Raw genomic sequence first — 17,287 nt, 5'->3', positions numbered from 1 at the left:
ACATCAATGCCTCAAAACAAAAAGAAAACAAAACAAAACAAAAAGCATTGCATGTTCTCTTTCACAAATTAGGTATGATACTATTGAAGCGTGTTAGGATATTCAAGTGTGAATCAACTTGAGTTGACATTAAGAGAAGTCCCACATTAGATAAAACTGGGTTTAATAATAGATATATATTAAAATGAGAGTACCCATAACCTTAAATATTAAGGCTAATTTATCTGCAAGTCCTTACAATTTTAACCTATTTTGAATCATGTCCTTATAGTTTTTTTTTTTTAATAAGTTCTTATAGTTTCACCTATTTTTATGAGGTCCGTATATTTTTTCCTTTCTTATCACATCCATATAGCTTCACATGTACAATATTATTTAATGTTATTCTATAAACAATAATATTCTATGAATAATAAGTTATAATAATTTTATTTAAATATTTATTTAAAATTTTAATTAAACATATATTTGTGTAATTTATTTTATAATTATAACTAATTATTTCAAATAAATAATAATTAATTAATTATATTAGTTATTTTTTAATTATATAATTATAAATTTAAATTTATTATTAATCTTTCATATATCAGTGTTATTTATTTAATTAATTTTAAATTAAATTATTAAATACAATTAAAAAATACATGCACTTGATTGTTAGAATTACAAACGTTTTCATATTCGGGAGAAGTGTGCTTAGATTTTAGAGAGAGAGAGAGAGATTATTTTGTAAGAAATAAAATGCTTTTGACTTTTTTACTTGAAAGCCCTGTAAGAAATTCTCTGGTAAAAGAAAAACTAAAAGAAAAAATGTAGTTATTTAATTTGGCTTTTATTTTCAGGTGAAATTAAAATATAGTTTTTTACTTATTAAAAAAAATAAGAAAGGGTTTAGATCTGATTCTAACTTAATGCTTTCTTTTTAAAGGAAAAGCATCAGATGCTTTCTACTAATTTGTGATTTTAGTCGTTTCCAGGATTGATAATAAGAATAAAGGGAGAAAACCGTATCTATTAAAACCAACAGCAATGACCGGTTACAAACATTAGCTTAATTGTTCATATGCTTGATTGGACTCCATTATGTTTGTCCAACTCACAACATATATGATGCTTTGAATAAATAGAACTATAAAGTCGTGTTCAATTTTCTATTACCTAAATAAATGTACTTATTAATTATATAAATAATATTGAATTAACCTCTTAAAAACTTCTTATGACTTTTCAGGCAAATGTTTTGGGGGAAAAAAAAATTTAATACTGTAACAATTAATTTATCATATATTCAGAGTATGTTTTTGGGCGCTCATCATCTAATGATTCGTTCAACAATAATACTTAAGAGCAAATTATTTCAAGAAAATCATTGAAGAAAATGTGACGAGATGGCAGCTGTTTTTTAATTGAATTTTTCTATATTTTTCTCTTACCTCGCCGTTCCCAAAATGTGAAATGGGGCGGCCAAATAGTGTTAGATGGCAGTTGAACTTATATATGCCATAAACTCTCAAGTTGACTATTATATAAATAAAACACTAATTAAATATATGATGTGCAGATAAACTTGACTAAAGGGAGAATAATATTGAAAAACCAAGATATAAGAACATTTTAGCTTAAAATCCCTTAAAAGTTGAAATTATTATTATTAAGACCAAATCAATACAAACATTTTTTCTCTACTCACTTTCTCTCTCCTACTCAAGCTCCCAAAGTAAGGTCATTTTGAGAAAATAAGTTGCATTCTTTTCATATATTTATTATCTTTAACTAATTTTCAATTTGTGTAATTTAATTATTTGAAGCTTTGTATAAAGGAATGGAGCAAGTAATTAATCTAAAAGTCACATCTATATATAACGTAAATTGAAAAAAGAAAAGTGAAAGTACCTTGAAAATTTCTTTGTTAATCGTTCGTTTCATACATAGAATACAATAATCTGTGTTTTCTTGGCACAAGATTGCACACTAAGATCACAAGAGAGTACTGTAACACCTACTATAACTATACCAACAGGGTTAATTAATTAGTTGTCAAACCGCTAAGCTAGATTTAATCCTAGTTAAGAAAGAAGAATACTTTCATCAAATTCTTATTTAAAGCTTCTTTCCACATAGGGTTTTGATTCTGTGCGAGGGATGAAATTTTTTGAAAAATTTTAAACTTTCGAAACAATTTGCAAAACAACATGTTCAGTTATACAAGCATCTAATTAATTCCCTGACTCAAATATCAATGAGCTACTTCGATAGCTAATAGTTAATATTGAAGTCACAATAATAACCGAACATCCATTTATCGTTTTATAGCCATCTGAGCTTATGGCACTTGCTAGCTACAAAAACTATGACTTCCCTCTTCACAGAGGTATACATACACAAACCTATAAGTACTTTAGGTAATTACATATAATTATATACATATCCTTGGCCACACATACAGCCCTACCAAAACATAACTAAAATATCAAAATAAGATTTGATGACCAACTATTTTATCACTTCAGCTTCGAACCTGCTAAACTCCTTCAATAACTACCCCTTTGCCCTTGGAGCCTCTTAACCTAGCTATGTGTCATAGACGAAAGGGGTGAGATTTCAGGAATCTCAGTAATAATAGTAATTCATCATATAATTATACAAAGCTCATAAACACATGCAAAACAAGTCATATTAACAGCATTGGCAGCCAAGGATAAATAGCAATTCTCAAACAACATAGGCTTTGCAAACAGATATAATCAATGGTGCTCATATACATCTCACACTTTGCAACACACATGGCTATGACAATTAAATCAATACAAGAAAACATCACACACTCAAAACGAAGTATAGTTCTACGAGCTCAATGCAAAACAAATTCCACATACTGATGAGAGCCTTTGTCGTTCGCCTTGGGGTTTCCACTCAAAAATAAATCCAAGCAATGCAATATAGTGCAAAACTCAGGTCGTTTCACTTTGAGGAGCCTTTATTTGGAATCCTAAGCAAACTAAGTATCAAAAATAAAGAATTGACTTGAAAAGGAATTGATTTTCTTTTTAACTAACTAATTGACAAAATTTAAAAGGATGCAAAATGAGTAAATAATTTTTGGGTTTTTAGTTTATAAAATAGATATGAATGAAATAAACAAAGAGAATTAACAAGTGACAACAAATGGAAGAGCAATCCTCTAGCACAATGATTAAGGCTATCATTACTTCAATTAATTTGGGAGTTAGCTAAATTCAAAAGACTCTAAGAGCCACTCCCTAGACTCGGTTTAATTAGAATAATCAACACCAAGTCACCTTGCATATTAATTATTCACAATTAAACTGTTTCAGCACAATTAGCCAAAAAGAAAATCAAAGAAAAGCAATTAACATTTTTAGTCCAATAAGCAAGCCACCTTGAATTACCACTGAATGTTCACAATAATTTCAAAATATAGTCTAACCCAGTACAATGTAAAGAAATTAAAGCTAATCACAGCATAATGTTAAATGCTAATCAAAGATTTCAACAACTACAACCAATCTCAATACAAATATAAACCATCACAGCCCATTCAAACATTATAAAATTTATTCTAAGATCTAGAAATCACAATTATAATGAAAGAGGTAAAGATTAGAAGAGCTGAAACTCCCCTTTGAAGCTCTAAGTTCAAGCCATAACCATTGCTCTAGAGAATTGGAAGTCAGCCACGGTTTGTCATAGTGAATGCCACAATCAACATTCTGCTACAAGCTACAATGGAGGAACGCCGAAGAGGAAAAGATATTAGTGACAATGAGTTATTGGGATCTGACTGCAGCTTCACGGCGCCACTACTTCGTCGATGATCACTCTGCCACGCGGAGAAGAATAAGAAGATGAAGGTGATGATGATCCTGTTCACGCTTCTGGTCTTGCCGTCAGCTCCTTCCTTTGCTCTGTTGCTGTTCACGCTGCTGCTCGCCTCTGTTTCGTAGCGTGGCGCTGATGATGGGAGTAATTGAGGAGGATGGTGGCGATGGTGTTGGAAGACTCTCCCTCTCGCCGTCGAGCCTTCTTCTGTTCTTCGTTCACGCTCTGCTCGCTTTCTCTCTTTTTTCTTTCTCTCCGCCGTCAGCTCCCTGCTTCGTCCACTATGAAGAGATGATTGAATTATAGGATATTAGGCTGGCCCCTTTTATTATTTTATATATATATATATATTATTTTTTTTTTATTTTTTTCTTCTTTTATTTTTATTTTTATTTTTAAATCTTCCAAAAACCTGCAATCAAAATTTAGGAATAAGGTAGCATTAATTGTCCTTAAAAATCAATTAATCATAATTAAACTAAATATGACAATTTTACCCTAAAAATTAATAATTCAAAATAGAATATAATAAATCAATTAAGACAAAAAAGGACCAATTAAGTTGACAAAACCCATACAAAAGATATCAAAATATAAAAATAATTGAGTTTGTCACATACTCATACTTAAGTACACCTCTACAAGTTGTCACGGACTTGGCCGTAATTCCAACGAACCGTGCGGCCTAGCAAACCTCTTGCTCTAAGTTGCTAGTCAGCCTACTCACGAAGGAACCAGAGACTCAAGGAAAGAACTTTGTATTGATCTCTTGAAGTACTTACAACACTCTCACTTTCTTGAGTTGTATCAAATGAATGAGGGGGGGAGGGGTATTTATAGTTCTCCACCTCCTCAATGGACGGCTAAGATCTACTTGATCCAACGGTTACAATCTCGTATCTAGAATACTCTACAAAAATATCTAGATATTTACAAAGGGGTTAGGTGTCTCTACAATTATCTATAGTATTCTGGAACCCTCCAAGCTTCTCCAACAAGTTCCACACATTTCTAGAGAGTTCCGGACTTACCCAAGACTTTTGTGGGCACCTCTAGACAGTTCTGGGCAGCGAGCTTTTGTGCATTTTGGGCAAAACATGAGCGGTGCGTTACATTCTCCCCCACTTAATGTGGCGACGTCCTCGGCGCATCCCTCTTGTATGCCTCAATCTTCTCCTTATAGTCCCATAAAGCCAGCTCGTGTTCCCAGCTTGCTTCACTATCGGGAGACCCTTTCCATTTAACAAAGTATTCAATGTAGCTCGGATGACTCCCACGTCTCGGTATTACTCGGTGCGCGAGGATTTCCTCAACTTCCCGTTCTGGCGCCGTAGTAATTGCTGTAGGGGCTCTTTTAGACTCACCTCTACTTGGTTCATCCTTGTCTTTGTTGTATGGCTTCAGTAGACTTACGTGAAAAACAGGATGCGTCTCCAAGTGTGAAGGTAGAGTCAAGCGATAGGCTAGCTTACCGATGCGTTTCTCTATAGGAAACGGTCCTTCATAGCGCCTCACTAGCCCTTTATGAACCTTGGCGAACCTTCGGCTTTGATGAGGAAGGAGTTTCACCATGACTAAGTCACCTTCCTCAAACTCTAGGTGCCTCCTCTTAGCATCGGCCCACTTCTTCATCTTTTTCGCGGCCTTAGCTAAGTACGCCCTTGCCATGTCTGATTTTTCATGCCACCCCTTGGCAAACTTGAAAGCTGAAGGACTCGGGCCTTTATAGCCAACAGCTAAAGTGTGCGGAGTCATCGGTTGTTGTCCCGTGGCTAACTCGAACGGACTTGACCCAGTTGATTCACTTTTCTGCAAGTTGTATGAAAACTGGGCAATGTCCAAGAGCTTAACCCAGTCCTTCTGGTTGGCACTTACGTAGTGCCTCAAGTATAGTTCAAGTAAAGCGTTCACCCTCTCCGTTTGGCCATCGGTCTGCGGGTGAAAGCTTGTGGAAAAGTTAAGTTCGGACCCCATAATTTTGAAGAGCTCCATCCAAAATCTTCCTGTGAAGCGAGTGTCCCGATCGCTCACAATAGTCTTTGGTATGCCCCAATACTTTACCACGAACTTGAAGAATAACTTCGCAGCATCTTCTGCAGTGAATTTGGTTTGGACTGGTATGAACACTCCATACTTGCTAAACCTGTCCACCACCACCATAATGTTGCTGCATCCTTCCGTCTTCGGCAAACAAGTGATGAAGTCCATGGAAATACTTTCCCATGGTCTCTCGGGAATTGGAAGTGGCTCTAGTAAGCCAGAAACGGGGCGGTGTTCCACCTTGTCTTGCTGACACACAAGACAAGTCTTCACGTAGAGCTCTACATCATCTCGCATCTGGGGCCAAAAGTATGCTCGCTCAATGAGTGCCATCGTGCGTCGAACTCCGGGATGTCCAGCCCACCTCGAGTCATGACACTCCTTAATGATCTCCTTCCTTAAGCCTTGCCATTTCGGCACGTACACTCGGTTTCCTTTGGTTATGAGCACCCCATCCTCAAGCCAAAACCGGCGTGTCTTCCCTTGACTTGCCAATTCCATCAAACTTTTGGCTTGTGGGTCTTGCTTTAATCCCTCCTTGACTCGATCAACTAAAGGAAAACTCGGGCTAGTGATGGAGGCAAGTTCGGCCTTTCTACTCAATGCGTCGGCCACGACGTTCCCTTTTCCTGGTTTATACTCCATCACAAAGTCAAACTCTGCTAAGAAGGCTTGCCACCTTACCTGCTTTGGTGTAAGCTTCTTCTGCTTAAGGAAGTAACTTGTGGCGACATTATCGGTTTTCACAATGAACTTGGTACCCAACAAATAATGTCTCCACGTTCTCAGGCAATGCACCACTGCCGTCATCTCCTTTTCTTGGACTGTGTAACGCCGTTCTGCATCATTGAGCTTACGACTCTCGTAAGCCACCGGATGACCTTCTTGCATTAGGACTCCTAAGGCAAAGTCTGAAGCATCCGTTTGTACCTCGTATGGTTTGGTGTGGTCAGGCAAGGCCAACACTGGTTCCTTGATCACGGCTGCTTTCAGCTCCTCAAAAGCGGCTTGACACTTATCATCCCAATCCCATACTCGGTTTTTCTTTAAAAGATCAGTGAGGGGGGCGGCTATCGCAGAGTAGCCTTTGATGAATTTTCGATAATAGTTGGCCAATCCAAGGAAAGAACGAAGTTCGGGTACCTTCCTTGGCGGCTCCCATTCCTGTATAGCACGCACCTTGGACTCATCCATCCGTAGTTTGCCCCCTCCGACAATGTGCCCTAGGAAAGTTACTTCCCGTTGAGCAAAGGCACATTTCTCCTTCTTGACGTACAACTCGTTCTCCCTGAGGACTTGGAAGACTTGCCTAAGATGCTTCACGTGCTCCTCCAACGTCTTGCTATAAATGACAATGTCATCCAAGTATACCACCACGAACTTGTCCAAGAACGGTTGTAGGACTCGATTCATGAGGGTGCAAAATGTTGCTGGTGCATTTGTGAGTCCGAAAGGCATACAAGAAATTCATACGAACCATACCTCGTGACACATGTTGTCTTTGGTTCGTCTCCCTCGGCTATCCGTACTTGATAATATCCCGACCTTAGATCCAACTTGGTAAACCAACGAGCCTGGCCAAGTTGATCAAAGAGATCGGCAATAAGTGGGATTGGGTACTTGTTCTTCACCGTGATCTTGTTAAGCGCCCGGTAGTCGATGCATAACCGAAGTGACCCATCATGCTTCTTCTGGAACAATACCGGGGCTCCATAAGGTGCTTTTGATGGACGGATATATCCCATGTCCACCAACTCCTTCAATTGCCTCCTAAGTTCCTCAAGCTCCGGAGGCGCCATACGGTAAGGCACTGCCGCAGGTGGTGTGGCACCAGGCACCAACTCTATCTTGTGGTCCACCTCTCTCTTTGGTGGCAACCTCTTGGGCAACTCGGGCGGCATCATGTCCTTGAATTCTTCTAGGACATGCTCAATACACCTCGGGAGGTTTTTAGTTGGCGAGGCTACTGCTTCTTCTTCCAAAGCAACTAGATATGTGGGCTGCTTCTTCTTTATGCCTTTGGAGAGTTGCATGGCCGAAATCTGCTTCTCTCGGAGTTGGGTTTCCCGTTCTAGAGGTACTAGTCAGGTGTTACCTTCTTCCAAGATGCACATCGTGTTGGCAAAGGGGATTGGCACGGCCTTAACCTTGTCCATGAATTCCATACCCAAGACAATTGGATAGTCATCCATGGTGACAATGGAGAAGTCTACGAGGCCGTTCCAATCGCCCAGGCTTACCTTGACATCGCGAGCAACTCCAAAGGTAGCCCTCGCTCCTGAATTGACTGCCTTAAGCCAACCACGTTCTCCTTGGTAGTGAATGCCCAACTTTTTAGCCTCTTCCACTCTAAGGAAGTTGTTGGAAGCTCCCGTGTTCACAAGTGCTTTGACGGTGTGTCCTCCAATCCGGTTTCCACAAATAACCGTCCCTTCCTTCTGGACTTGGGCATCTCCACTTTGCCTTAATTGCATTGAGGAGTTGTAGGGATCCTACTCTCTCCTCTTCTCGTTCCCGTTCCTCCCTTTCCTCGATCAATGCCGAAAGTTTAGCCTTCTTTGGGCAATCCCTGGCTTTATGTGGTCCTTCACAAAAGAAGCATTTAAGTGAAGGCCTTTCTCCAGCTTTGTACTCCTTGGGACCCTTCGACTTGTCCGTGGTCTCCTTGCCTTTGTGATGCTCTCCCCCACTCTTTCCCTTGCTGCCCTTGTCTTTCGACTTTGGCTTCTCGGGTTTCTTGAACTCAATAAGGGACTCAGCAATGGAGATAGCGGTGGTCAAGTCTTGAGCACCACGTCTCTGGATCTCAAGTTTAGCCACTGTTGCAATCCATCCATAAAGGCAAAGAAAGCTTCTTTATCAGGATAGTCAGGGATCTCAAGCAGTACTCGGTGAATTCCTTCACATACTCGCGAATGCTTCCCTTGTGTTGAAGACGCCTTAGCCTACCCCTGGCCTCTTCTTCAACATTGCTAGGATAAAATTGCTTCTTGAGCTCACCCTTGAATTCAGCCCAGGTGTCTATGGTGCAAGTGCCTTTCTCTATGTCTCCTTGTCTCCTCCTCCACCATACCATAGCGGTGTCCTCGAGGTAGAGACATGCCATGCTAACCTTAAGTGCATCGTCGGTAACAACGTTCGCTCAGAAGTATTGCTCCATACTCCATAGAAAATTATCTAGTTCCTTCGCATTTCTTGTCCCTTTGAAAGCCTTAGGTTGTGGAACATCTACTTTAGAGGATGTAGTCCTTACATCAGACGTTGACGGACTTCCTTGTGCAAGAGCCTTCTTGCACAAGATGAGCTCCTCTTCGGCACTCTCTAACTTGCGCGAGACCCTCCCGAGTTCTTGACGGATCGAAGAAACCTCATCCCTGTGAGACTCTTCCATGGCCTTCATGTTGTCGAGACATTGGGCGAGGACTTTGTTCATGGCGGCTTGCATCTCCTCACGGAACTCGTCCATGCTTTGCCCCATCTCCTCGAACTTCTCCTCCCCGTCAGCTATTGCAAGCTCCACCTTGGCTAGCCGTGTCTCAAAACCCTCCATGGTTTCCCTTGAACTAGATCTCTGGGCTTTAGATTTCTTCTTGACTCCCTCAGACATATTGATAGTCTCGCTTCCGCCTTCCATCTACCTCTATGTTCCAACAATCTTAAAACCTTGGCTCTGATACCAACTGTCACGGACTTGGTCGTAATTCCAACGAACCGTGCGGCCTAGCAAACCTCTTGCTCTAAGTTGCTAGTCAGCCTACTCACGAAGGAACCAGAGACTCAAGGAAAGAACTTTGTATTGATCTCTTGAAGTACTTACAACACTCTCACTTTCTTGAGTTGTATCAAATGAATGAGGGGGGAGGGGTATTTATAGTTCTCCACCTCCTCAATGGACAGCTAAGATCTACTTGATCCAACGGTTACAATCTCGTATCTAGAATACTCTACAAAAATATCTAGATATTTACAAAGGGGTTAGGTGTCTCTACAATTATCTATAGTATTCTGGAACCCTCCAAGCTTCTCCAACAAGTTCCACACATTTCTAGAGAGTTCCGGACTTACCCAAGACTTTTGTGGGCACCTCTGGACAGTTCTGGGCAGCGAGCTTTGGTGCATTTTGGACAAAACATGAGCGGTGCGTTACAAAGTTCAACGCAAAGCAAATTCCACATTCTCATATATGAGTATAGCTCTACGAATTACCAATATAATCATTCATTCTAGAACATATCCCCCATATATTCGTTACAGAATATAATTGCTGTGGCACAAACAAACATATAGAATTAGTGCACAAGTATATGAGAGGGAAAGAGTCACTACCTAAAATCCCTTCTTCTGGTTTACCTTATCTAGATTTCTTTTTTATTGGCTTTCTTAGCGGGCTCGAGCAAACATCAAATCCTATAATATAGTTTTATATATAAATGGGTCAATGCTTAGTCTATTTAACTTTTATCATCAGAATATAACTTCTCTCAACCCATTAATAACCTTTACTCCTTTTTATTTAATAGTTGCTCATCTAGGACAATATTTTATATTTCTATTTATACACACACGCAGACCTACACACACACAATATTTCATTCTTCCCTTTCAAATCCTATGAGACACGAATATAATCCCCTGCACAAACGCCTCAATCAACCATTCTTCTAACAGTAATACTCCTCCGGTCTTTAATATAGGACCCAATTGTTAAGTTGGTTTTGGTCCTAAATATAAGACCCATTTCTCATATTTATCAATTTTCTCTAAATTACCCTTATGGATACTCCCTCAACCATAATCAAGTAGAAGATAAAGAGGGGGTATTAAGAAAAATGATTATGGTGTTTTAGGAAAAACGTGTCACATTTTTTATAATTAACTAACTTACCTAATTTCCTTAATCTAATCGAATTAGTTAAATGGGTCCTATATTAAGGACCGGAGGAGTAATATATAAATACATGTATATATTGTTTTGCTTTCTCTTGTTTCCCTTTAACAGAAACAGAACTTATTAACCCCTTAAAATAAAAGTTACAGATTCAACACCATCTCTCCAAAATATCATATGGCATCATCAAATCTCCAGGATTCTAATATTTAAACTCCCATTGGCTTGTCAGATATGAAACTCGACACTTCACAACCAAAATGGCAAAGTGAGCTTCGAAAACCATCACAAAACCGAGCCACCCAACATCCAATTCTAATATCATCATTAGACAGCTCCAACCACACATGCAAGGTAACCTATAGTTACATTTCGGACTTCCCACTCCCATAGCTCCATGAATTCGAAGCCAAAGCTTTGAGAAATCCAACCCCCTGTTCGGTCAGCAAAACCAGAGGAGAAAAATGAACTTCCAGCCACAAAAATCAAAGTGCAATCGAATTTTCTCACATGCAACAGCACCATTCGTTCATACAAGCTTCAATCCGCGCTCCTTCACACCTATTTCATCCGTTTCCTCTCTTTCTCTCACTAGACCCAAAACTTCTTTCATCATCAACTTCATTTCCAGCCACCAAATGCAGAAAATAACGGGGGAAGAGTGCTTAGGAGACTCACCTTGCTTGAATAATCTGTTTGCATGCAATAGAAACCACCTCCAATCCCTCCTCCATTGAACTCGTCTTCTGCTTCTTCTCCTCGGCTTGCTCTGCTTCTCTCGACCCCCTCTCTGTTTCTTCCAATCTCAGACTCGAGAATGAGAGGGGGAAGGAAGACTGTAAGGGCGTGTGAAATGTCCATTATGCCCTTCACTTAATGCCTTCTTCACTTTCATCCTTTCACTAAATTTCTGAAATCATAGAATAAACCCGGAAACTTTTCCACAATGTTTTGTGTGGTTTTTTCCTTCTCCATTAGCTTCTTTGACGTAGAAAATAATTTCTTTAAAAATATTGGGTAAAAAAAATCATCTCCTAACTATTTTTCTTGAATTTTTCAAGAAAATAGCCCTTAATTTCAAAAATTAATCTTTAACACAATATGAGGATTTTATGCCTCAATGAACTTCTTTATATTATGAAATAATTATCCTAAAATTTTCAATTCAAATGTGAGCCTCTTACTATTTTTCTTTGAATTTTTGGAAAATAGGTACCTTTTTGCTTCACAAATTAGCTTCAAAATTATTTAAGCCATTTTTGGGGAAATTAACTCTTCCATGATATCCTAAACTCTCAAAATTAATATTTCATAATTTTCCCAATTTTCTTAGGAATTAAATAATTTTAATAATTCTTCCTAATTCCTTTAATGCCTTGAAATTCAGGATATTACAAGTATAAACTTGTATTTGTCAGCTTCTAAAACACATAACATACAGACTTACATGTAAGAACTCAAAAGTACGTACTCTCTCCAGTTCTAAATTTATACTATAAAATGGGTTTTAGATTTAGGACTGAAGAAGTATTATATTTTAAGCCCACGAATTGCTACGGAGCGCAAAATGAAAACTACAACTATGGAAGCTAGAGCCATTCAAATGACCTCAAGTTCTCCCAGCATTCAGAAGAGCAGCAATGCTTTGGGTTGATGATGATGAAAGCCCATGAATGTTGTTGCCTTCCTTTTCTTCTTTCAACTGAGTACTGATGATCTGCTTTAAAACATCACGTGGAGGCTTTCCTGAAGCATATTCAAGGGCACAGAAACCTATAATAGATTGTGGGATCAGTGTGTGGTCTTTATGCATGGACCTATATCCAAAAAAAGCAAAAAATGTCTTTATGCATGGACGCATCTGATGGTCAAACCATTTTGCTTTAAATAGGTTTAATACAGCTTGGAGAGTTTTCTCAATGAACTAGAATGAGACATCTTTCACCTTGGTACGTTTAATTCACCTTGTTTCGCAAAGTGGGCTAGAAAGATTCACGCGTAAAGGCCTTTTTGAGGATCACATATCTAGTATGTAAATATATAACACAAGTTAAGAACTGAATTGAACCAGCAGCAAAATTCGAATCTAAGTGAGGACTCAAATAGCTTCCTAGAAAAATTAGTTTAGTATTGAATAAATTTGGTTAGATTAGATTAGATTTTAAATTCACATTAAAATATCTTTATCAAGTACGTGTTTGAGCAACCTTAGCGACAATCAGAGGTACCGTAGAGGCCACCGGAACAGACCGGCGAGTCTTCTCAATGCGAGCCTCTTGTGCCATAAGAAGCGCTTCAATCTTAGCAACAATATAGGGCTCAAGCCTGGTAGAGACAGAGGTTATGAAGGAATCATAGTCTTCTGGGAGACCATCAAAGATGAACTCCAGTATATCAGAAATCGAAACTGCCGAGCCAATAGCAGCTAGTGCATCGATGCTAGCTTTGATCCTGAGAAGATATTCATGCATAGATGAATTCTCCTTTTTGGTATTCTTTAGAGTCATCTTCAATTGCTTCACCTTGGCCTTGGTTTGCGAACCAAAGAAACTGTTGATTCGGTCCCAAATTCGGGCCGTAGTTTCACATCCGACAACGCGGGTAAGAACAGGGTTAGACATAGAGGAGAGAAGCCAGGACATGAGAAGCTCATCCTGATGCATCCACTTAGTATATGTCGGAGTGAGAGCAACTCTCTAATCATCATAGAACTCAAAATGATCTGATAGAGTAATCGAGGAGTCAAGAAATGATTCAAGTGCATATCCTTTTATCGCACTGAGGACTCGCCGTCGCTAAATCGAGAAATTTGAATCATCCAGTTTGACAGAGATAGAGTGAGAGAAGGCTACAAGAGAATTGGAAGATGGGACAACCAAAAGAGAAGAGGGTGAGGCCATGGAAAGTACAGTGGCTCTGGATACCATATAATGAATCTGAAGTAAAAGTGAATGAGTCGATATTATTAAACTATAAGCTTACAGTATATATGGCCAGTCAAAGCTAGTCAAGACATAGATGTGGCTTTCTATTGTGAAACTAATGGTTATAACTAACTCTAATATTGACGCTAAGCTAATACAGTTGACAGCTAATATACAATTAATTCTAACATATATTGTAAGGAAAAAGTTAAAAAAAAAATTGAACTGATATATAGAACATGTGTTGTTTTAGCCTAGCAAAATTGATATAATTTACCTAAAACAAAACGAGTCATATATTCTATATATTATATGAATTTTAAAATAAATATAGTACCTCCGGTTCTTAATATAAGAGCTAGTTGACTAATTTGAGTTAATTAAGAAAACTATTTAAGTTAGTTATTTGTAATAAATATATGTTCTCTTTCCTATAATATCCTTACTAATCAAGTGTATTGGCTAGAATTACCATTATTACAAGGACTACGTTGGGAAAAATAGATAAATATAAGAGACAAAGTATATTAGAATCTTATATTTAGGACCAAAATGAAAGTCAAATAAATTCTTATATTAAACACCGGAGGTAGTATTAAACTAGACAATAGACAGCATCCACATTGAGTTCAAAGTGAGTCAAACAGTCTATGAATTACAAACGTGCAGTTTTGTGCAGGTAATTTTATTATATGCAAAGACAAATATGGTTCGGCCTGAAAAACAGCTGACGTTTCTCAAATATGTTAGTATTCTATTTAGATATAAAAATATTACTTTTTTAAAAAAGATTCTAAAAATTAATTCAGTCTGATAAGAACAACTTTATAATAGCCATTTATTCCAGCTTTTTCCTTGGAAGTTAAAGGAAGCCTAAATTGGGATCCATTAATTCCAATTGAACGCCTCTCGAAGATAAGTATCACATGGCCTCCTTCACAAGCTGGGTACAATGCTATCGAAACCACCTGTTAGGATGTACAGGTATAAGTGGATTTGAATTCATGTAGAAGAAGTCCCACATCAATTAAAATTAAGTCTAATGATAGAATAAAGTAAAAGCACACATGAACTTACCAATGGGCGTTGAATTGATTTGAATAGGATTACCTCTAGTAAGAAGATACTTGTGGTTAGCAGAAAAAAATAGTACCCATAAATAAACTTAAATCTCAAGATTTCTCATTCAAGTTGTGATGTCCTACGCTACTCTTTCTCATTTGTTGTCTTTCCCATTTTCAGGTGGTTTTCTCATACCGAAACAATACTCCACTTTTGCGAATTCCCCAAATTCTATTTTTCTTATTCTTATTTTCTGGCACAAAATTCAGGTCCAACGGGAAGTCTCTAATCTAGTTTTGACTGATCAAAATTTAATCAAACGCTTCTTAAAAAATAAATTATATGAATTTTATCTTTGATTTGTTAGAATTACAAGCATTTTCATATTCAAGAAAATTGTGCTTATATTAGAGGGGAGAGATATTACTCTATTACTTTCTTTTTTTAAAAAAAGCTGACGTCACACCTGTATACGTCAGCCTTCGATATATGGTTCGATTGAGATATGAAAAATATCACTAGTCATAAAATGCTTTTAACTTTGTTCACTTGACAGCCCCGTAAGAAATTCTCTGGTGAAAGAAAAAGTCCTATAAGAAAATCTAAAATAGAAAACTATAGCCATTTAATGTTAGCTTAAAAAGAAAGCCTTTGGATCCAATTCCAACTGAATGCTTTCCTTTTAAAGGAAAAGCATCAGATGCTTTCCTTTTAAAGGAAAAGCATCAGATGCTTTCTTCTAATTTGTGATTTTAGTCGTTTCCTGAATTGATCATTCCTAGTGTGCTACATAGTAGAAAAATGTATTGAGAAGAGTAAACCGCATAGCAAGGGGCTAGCTGCAATCCAAAGGCACATGGATATGTTAACAAAAGGGCACGATAAGCAGTTGGGTCTGGTAAAAGAGACTAGTTTCTTATAACATAGTAAACTATAGTTCAAATTCTTATTAGGAGAGGTGCCTATATTTAGTACCCAACGGTATCTCAAATAGGATTGCCTTCAACAAGAAGATACCTATGTTTGACTTAAAAAAAAAAAAAAGCAAGGTAAGCTTCTAAAACTGAGACCAGTGCAGATGATGATTCAAGGTTTAATAATTCAAAGGGAACGGTCATAAGTAAAATAATATATTTTAATAAACGGCACAATTAATCCACAGGTAACCCTACCAAAAAAAAATGAAATTAGTGATGAAATTCGTCACTAATTTCATAACTAAAAGTAGCAACGAAATTTAATAACGGAAAATTTCTATTGTTACATTAGCAACAGATTAGTGATATAATTTTATTCTGTTGTTAAACTTCATCACCATCAATCCCTGATTTTGTTGTGAAAAGATCAGTGATGAAAATTAGTGACAAAAAAATTCTGTCACTAGTGCCCATTACAAAACATTTAACCCTAATACTATTAAAGAAAAATAGTGATATTGAATTTTTAATGTTGACAAATAATTTTTAAATATTAACATATTAAATTTTATTTTCAAAGTAATAATGATGATTACAAAAAATTATCATTTGTTACTAAATGAAAAATTTGGTTCCAACAATTTATTTAAGATTGAAAGGATGTTCCATTCATGAACATATCCCAACATTTTTCTTTCTGCAGAAAACATTTCACGTGTGTGATGGTACCCTTTACAAAGTGGGCTACAAAGATTCATGTAAAGGCCTTTTCAAGGATCACATATAAAGTAGTAGTATGTGAATAACTCAATTAATTAAAACTGAGCCCCCACCCAACTATGTGTGGAATTGAATTTTATATGCTTATTTTGTGTTTTTCTTAATTTATAAACCTAACTTACCTTTTACGTCATTGTTCTGAAAAATCTGTCAATATTTATAAAAATGCAACCCGTCACATTTTCAAATCATTGCTGCAATAAATGATGTAAATTAAGCGGTCTAAAAAGGATTTTTTCTAGTAGCACAGCCAACTATGCATGGAATTGAATTTTATATGCTTATGCCATGTTATTCTTAACTTATAAACCTAACTTACCTTCTATGTCACCGATCTAAAAGATCCATCAATATTTAAAAAATTACCACACATCACATTTTCGAAACCGTGTCGTAGTCAACAAGTGGCATGAATTAGACAGTTTAAAAAGAATTTTTTTCTAACAGCGCACCCAACTGTGAATGGAATTGAATTTTATATGCTTATGTCGCGTCATTTGTAATTTATAAAACTAACTTGCCTTCTCAGTCCCCAAAATGAAGGGGGGGGGGTAACTTACCTTCTACGCGTCGAAATTGGTCATATCGGTGCTTGAAAGGGAACAGTCCTGTTTCTTCTCCATGCTCTGAAATTTCCACTATATTCACTAAACCTTTGCCATATCGAAACGCCACAAGATTAGTTTAATATTGATTAGATTAGATATGATTTTAAATTGTTATTAAATTATCTTTAATCAGGTATTGTAGTAAAAGGGTTGCAAAAAATAAACTGATATATAGAACATGTATTATTTTAGCCAAAGGCTGGGCGCTATTAAACTCTCGCCCAA

Source organism: Neltuma alba, unplaced genomic scaffold, assembly GCF_004799145.2.
Source record: "Neltuma alba isolate B1F8T4 unplaced genomic scaffold, ASM479914v2 tig00011274_pilon, whole genome shotgun sequence".
NCBI lineage: Eukaryota > Viridiplantae > Streptophyta > Magnoliopsida > Fabales > Fabaceae > Neltuma > Neltuma alba.
The sequence above is the reverse complement of the archived record's forward strand: the minus strand, read 5'-3'. Positions refer to the sequence as shown.